Source organism: Brassica oleracea, chromosome C8 (genome assembly GCF_000695525.1).
Source record: "Brassica oleracea var. oleracea cultivar TO1000 chromosome C8, BOL, whole genome shotgun sequence".
NCBI lineage: Eukaryota > Viridiplantae > Streptophyta > Magnoliopsida > Brassicales > Brassicaceae > Brassica > Brassica oleracea.
The window spans coordinates 5,299,766-5,306,250 of NC_027755.1; the positions used below are offsets into that span (position 1 = coordinate 5,299,766).

General features: G+C 39.2%; 1 pseudogene; it reads left to right on the plus strand.

The window, feature by feature from the left end:
* The first annotated feature begins 4,503 nt into the window (after window positions 1-4,503).
* On the plus strand, window positions 4,504-5,967 carry LOC106308527 (annotated as a pseudogene).
* The last annotated feature ends 518 nt before the right edge of the window (window positions 5,968-6,485 follow it).

The window sequence follows — 6,485 nt, forward strand, 5'->3', positions numbered from 1 at the left end:
TGAACAAAGCTGTCTCCTATCCACTACAATCCCGAAAGATGAAAGCTGAGTATTGTGGAACAATCACTTGTGGAGCATCGTCCATTGAGAAGAGCAAGGCTGAAGAGGTTGGTATTGAGAAAGAACGTCTTGCTGGAGAGTCCTCTAAAGAGCTGTGTGATGAGCACTTAGAAAGTGTTAAAAAGAAGGAGGTGAGTAGAGCCACAAAGGCTGCTCATGATAAGAAGAAGATTGTGGAAGAACCTCATCCTCCACCTCTTGATAAGACTCCTCACACTCTCACTCTCCACCCAATGAAGCTTAAGGATGGGGCCATTGAGTACAAAATCAAGTGCAAGGGAAGGTCTAAGCCATTCTCAAGTGCAAGGGCCATCATCACTCCTCAGCTCCAGAATGATCCAATCAAGCTTCAAGAGCTTCTCTCCCACATCCTCACCATCACTATTGAAGGTGGGAAGGACCCTCCTTCTCACTAGCCAAAGGAAGAAAAGTCAAGCTAGAGACTTAAAACAAGCTCACTTGGGAGGAAGTCCCATGACTATTCCTGTACATATCAGTAGGATCTTCGTTTTTAAGACCCTTGGGCTGAGGTGGAAAGCGGCCAGACATTGCTCCCTAGACAGCACTGCATTTTCTAACACTCCATCAGAGGTACTCTTTCACCTTAATCTTGTACATACCAGTTTATCTTTGCATATTGCTTTCCTTTGGGTATCTCTCTCTACTTGACAACACAGAGACTGTGTGATTTAATTGTGGGGGAGGTACCAAGTATTTGATCATGTTTGCTTTGATGATTTTGAGTCTCATGCATTGCATTGTACATACATATACGCATAGAAAAACCAAAAAAATCAAATTTTTGAATCATGTAGTTGCATCACTTGCATTCTTAAGATTGAGTCTAGAGCATATAAGATGCATTCACTTGCATATGAAGCAGCTGATTGATACTGCCTTGTATAGAACGCTGGTTTGCACTGAATTTGACATCCTAGTTAAACATATCAAGTAGCTTAAGCATCTTTTGAAAGACTTGCATGCTTCGAGCTTTGAAAACTCTTTTTGAAACTTGTTTGCTTGCTTGATATTGACATTGTTTTCAAGATCAGCTCCAGTCTGAACTTGGCTTGAATGCACTTAATCTCTCTTGCATATGGGCACTTGCATACTTGATCATGGATCTCATACACATTTGGGTTATCTTATTCCATTATACCAATCTTTGTTAACCCAAATGGCACTCCATACCCTACAACCCTAGCCATTCTTTGAGACCAAACATTGAATTGCATGAGTGAAGCCTCTTTTGATAGCTTATCCTGTGCAAAATCTTGAGAGTATTGGAGGCCACATAGATTTGTTCTCATCTCTTGCTAGCATAATGAGCTAGCATTTGGGGATGGTAAGAGGGGTTTGTGTATTCTAAATGTTAATATTTTGGGTTTGGGGAGTGAGAAAGATGAGAAAGATGAACAAAAGAGTGTCATTAGAAAATAAATCTCTAGGGACAAAAGGAAAATATGAAGCTCTAGATTATGTACAAAAGAACCTTCCCCCTTATAAAAAAAAAAAGAGAAAAGAATCAAAGAGTAGGGGGGGAGGGAAAAGAGAAAGAGTTAGAGCTAAGTGTTGTAAAAAGTGAATTAAAGTCCCTAATGGTTGAGTCAAAAGAAAAAGAGAGTTGTTCATTGGGTGAGTGATGTGAGTGGGTGTTATTTTGGTTTTGAGATGATGATAACATGGTAGAACTTGTAATCACTTATAAAAAGGGGTAGAATAATGAGAATGAATCTATGTATGCATGAGTTGCTTCTAGTTTTAGATAAATTTTGCATAATGATCAAGCTCCTTGTTCTTGAGTGATAACCACCTTGAAATGACAACATTTTAATCATTCTCTTCATTCATATTAGACCATTGCTTACCTAGCCAAATGATTGAGATCATGTGCCCATTTGTGAGAATTCACCTTGTGTGTGTGTGTGTGAATCAATGTGAGAGTTGGTTTAAAGAACTTGTTAGTTGATGAGTATTGCAACTTGTGTAGAGACATAAGAGAATTTATAGGCCTAGAGAAGCTAGAGTATAATAAGAGAGTGTGTTCATGCTATTTGCTATGTTTCTTTAGGATGTCAAGTTGAGTACATTGAGTGTTTCTTTTGGCTAAGCTCCCATCTTTGTATATCTCCTCCTTATGTTTTGAAAAGTTTACTTGAAGACAAGTAAAGGACTAGTGTGGGGGAGTTGATATCTTGCATATTTACATCTTTTTAGCCTTCATATCTTGTACATTTTGATCTTATAGATTAGGAATTAGGCATCTTTAGTTTTCTTTTTGCATTGCATAAGTCTTTATCAGGTGTTGGAGTGTCCATTGGAGTTCTTGGAGTTACTTGTAAGCATTTGGGATCAAAAAGGGAGTGGAAAGTGTTGTTTGAGCGAGTAGAGAACCGGAGCGGGCAATGAGAGCGACCTACGACACCCGCTCCAGACGAAACGAAGCCAGCGCGACCTCTTGCACCGGGGTTCGGTACCCGGTTCGAACCAACACCCCGTCGACAACTCTTGAGAGTCGGAGCGACCAAGACGGAGCGTGGTCTGCAGCCCGCGCGCAAAAAGAAGAAGTGAAGTCGGCATCTAGAGCGACGTCCCGCGGCGGGGTGAGGCACCCGCTCCGAGATCAACCTCTCGTCGACAACTTTCGAGAAGTGGAGCGAGGTCCGCAACCACGCGTAAAACGAAGGAAAAAAGCTAACATCTGGAGCGAAATCCCGCAGCGGGGTGAAGCACCCGCTCTGGAAGCAGAGCGACCTGGCGGAGCGACCTGACCTACCCGCGCGTGTTTCTCTTCTTTTGATCGAAAATTTATGTTTTATTTGGGCCTTTCAGGTTGTTGACTGAACCCATTAGGTTTTAGAAGTCATATAAATACTCTTTAAACCTAATATGTGGATCTAATCTTGTTTTCTATCTAATCAAAAGCCACTTTTGGGAAAAAGATGTAATCTTGATCATAATTTCTTATCTTTGCTTTATTATCTTGCTCTCTAATCATGTTTAACCTTGAATCATCCATGGTTTTGGGGTTATTCATGTCTATTAGTGAGTAGACTAATCTTGGATTCATGTGCTAGGGTGATTAAGGGTGATTAGAGAAGATCTAGGGTGTTTAGTGTTAGATTTACTTGTTTCCATGCTTGTTGAGGGTTCTCAATGCTATTTTAGTCTTGATCATACTAAAATAGATATCTAGGCATTTCCTGCCCACAAGGTGTATGATGAAATGCCTAAACCAACTCTTCAATGTTTTTAGCTTGCTTTACCTAAGAGATTAGTTGCTAAAGGAGTTAAGATTGCTATTGGACTTGTTCTCCATGTTTGCTTTAGTAACATTCAACCTAAGAGATTAGATGCTTGAGTTGCTTTACCAAAAGAACATTCATCTAGAGATAGAGCTTGTTTAGCTTAGTGTCTAGACATAAGGAAAGTGTTTGATTGATAGTTGCCACCCTTAGATTGGATCTACATCACCCAAGATCAAATGCCTAGCCCTATGAGTCCTCTTGCTTCATATTGAGAAAGAATGATCATTACTTTATTGCATTAACTTATTAGTTCTTAGTTCATACAATCTTTAAAACCGGATTGCACTTAGCTTAAGCATGAACTTGCGTTCCCTTTGCTTTAGAATTACCTAGGATTAGTTCGACAATCTTTTATACTACAACATTTGATTAGGGAGCCTTGAAAACTCTTAATATCATTTCACTTCTAATAAGGCAAGTTTTAGCTTAGTGTCTAGACATAAGGAAAGTGTTTGATTGATAGTTGCCACCCTTAGATTGGATCTACATCACCCAAGATCAAATGCCTAGCCCTATGAGTCCTCTTGCTTCATATTGAGAAAGAATGATCATTACTTTATTGCATTAACTTATTAGTTCTTAGTTCATACAATCTTTAAAACCGGATTGCACTTAGCTTAAGCATGAACTTGCGTTCCCTTTGCTTTAGAATTACCTAGGATTAGTTCGACAATCTTTTATACTACAACATTTGATTAGGAGCCTTGAAAACTTCTAACATCAATAATTTACCTATAAAAAGAGACAAATTTGAAATGAACGTTAAAATGAACAGCACCTTTTTTTTTGACAAGAGCACCTTTTCTTATTTTCATAATTTAACTAAAATACATATACTAGTTTGTGTTAATTTTAAAAACTAAAAGCGGTGAAAGAAAAGACTATAAAAAAGGAGATAAAAAATTGATCGAAGATCTAAGCTACCGGCTTTCAATCCCTGTGATAAAGCTACAGTTATTAAGTTCTGAGTTGGTTTCCTTAAGGAGGGCTTTAGTTTCTTCTGCTTCAAAAGGTGGAGGTGATACTTTTAGAAGAGGAGCGATAGATTGAGATCAAAGACAATTTGGGAGATCTAAGATTTTGGTGTGAAATCTTGAAATTCCACTAAATTCAATCTCTTTTTCAAGTGTTACTGATGTCGGCGGCGATGGATAAGACCTTGATGGCCATGTCCCTTGAAGAAGATGATGATGTTCCTTTTGTTATGTCTGATCTTCCAGAATTTAGCTCGTCGGAGAGAAACAAAAGAAGCTTAATTGGAAGATTGTTGAATCCTGATGTTCAGGAAATGGCTGATTTCATCTTTCAGATGCCACGGAAATGGCAGAAACAGGGTCGTGTCCGAGGTATAGCTCTTTCGCATGAAAGATTTCAGTTCATTTTTGATAATGAACATGATCTTTTGGAGGTTCTAGAAAAAGGGGTTCATACTTATAAAGAATGGGCGATTGTTGTTGAGAAATGGGAGGAAGTTCCACCGCCTGATTCTCTTCAGTATCTTCCTATTTGGGTTCAGATTCGAAACATTCCAATCAACTATCAAACCGAGAAGGCGATAGAAGCGCTTGGAAATATTGTGGGCAAGGTAATTGTGGGGGCCTTTGATCCTACGAAGGCAAGAAGCAACGTTTATGAAAGGGTTAAGGTGAGGTTTGATGTGTCAAGGCCTCTGAGGAAAGAAAAAGTCATTGATCTTCCAAACGGTGAAAAAACAAAAGTCTTCTTCAACTATGAGAGGATTCAGAAACGTTGTTATACTTGTCAAAGGCTAACCCATGATCAAGATGTGTATCCAATTAATATCCGGAGGAGACAGTTGGAAGCTGAAACAAGAAGATCTGGAGGATGTGTGGTAAAGAAAATAGCGATACCTGTAATCTCGGAATCTGATCCTCTTTATGGTGTCTTAAAAGAAAATCAAGTTGGAATCAATCCGAATACATGAAGACCAAGAATTGCTCCAGAAGTTTTAGATGGAATGAGACAATACCTATTAATGGCAACTGGCGAAGAAAGATTTATTAGAGAAGAAAGAGTGAAGTCATCTGTAAAGGAAGCAGAGAAAGATCTGGTTCTGAAAGAATCTGCTTTGGAACCAGTTCCGATGGTGACAAAGGATTTGCAGGAAGGTAAAGGTATTGTTTTCAGCTATCCAGCAGAAGAAATTGTTAACAACACGAAAGGTCAGGGGCAGCAAGGTGAAAAAATAATGGATTCAGCTATAAGAGCAAATCCTGCTATGAGATGGAGAACAGAGCAGCAGAGTAGAGGAGAGGTTTTTTCTGGTAATTTGCAGACTTCTGAATCTTCATCTTCTGGAAGTGGTTCTACGGGTTCTAGATTGAAGTCTTTTGACCTCAATCTTTCCGGGACTTCCTCACAGAAGTTTAATATCCGTAAGAAACCGGGGAAAAACAAGAGGAATCAGAAGGTTAATGCTGCGAAGGAAGATAATATCCAGATTTCACTAAAAGAAGGTGTGCTTATAGGAAGTGTTGAGAAAAGGAAAGCGACTGATCAGATGGGTGGAGTTTCCAAAGCTATCAAGCAAATAACTCACGAGGCGATCCCGAAGGAGGGACTGTCCAAGGATCAATGAGCATACTAGCTTGGAATTGTCGAGGACTGGGTCATTCCCAGGACTTGACAATTAAGAGACTCATGGAAATACGTCAAAAATATTTCCCCGAGGTTCTTTTTTTGATGGAAACAATGCATGATAGGAATGATCTTGTAGATATCCAAGTATGGCTAGGTTATAACCGTGTTTATACTGTTAATCCGGTTGGGAGAAGTGGTGGTTTGGCACTCTTTTGGAAGAGGTTAGTTGATGTTGAAGTTTTTTCTGCTGACAAAAAACTTGTTGATATCGGTGTACAGTTGGGGGAGAAGAAATTTTCAGTTTCATGTATATATGGGGAGCCGAATGAAAGTAAAAGAATATGGTTTTGGGAGAAGATGTCCAAAATTGGTTTGAACAGAAGGGGTCCATGGTGTATGGTAGGGGACTTTAATGCTATCAGTGGAAACCATGAGAAATGTGGAGGACCTTCAAGAAGTGATTCAACTTTTGAATGCTTTAATGATATGTTAAAAACGTGCAAAATGAAAGAGCCA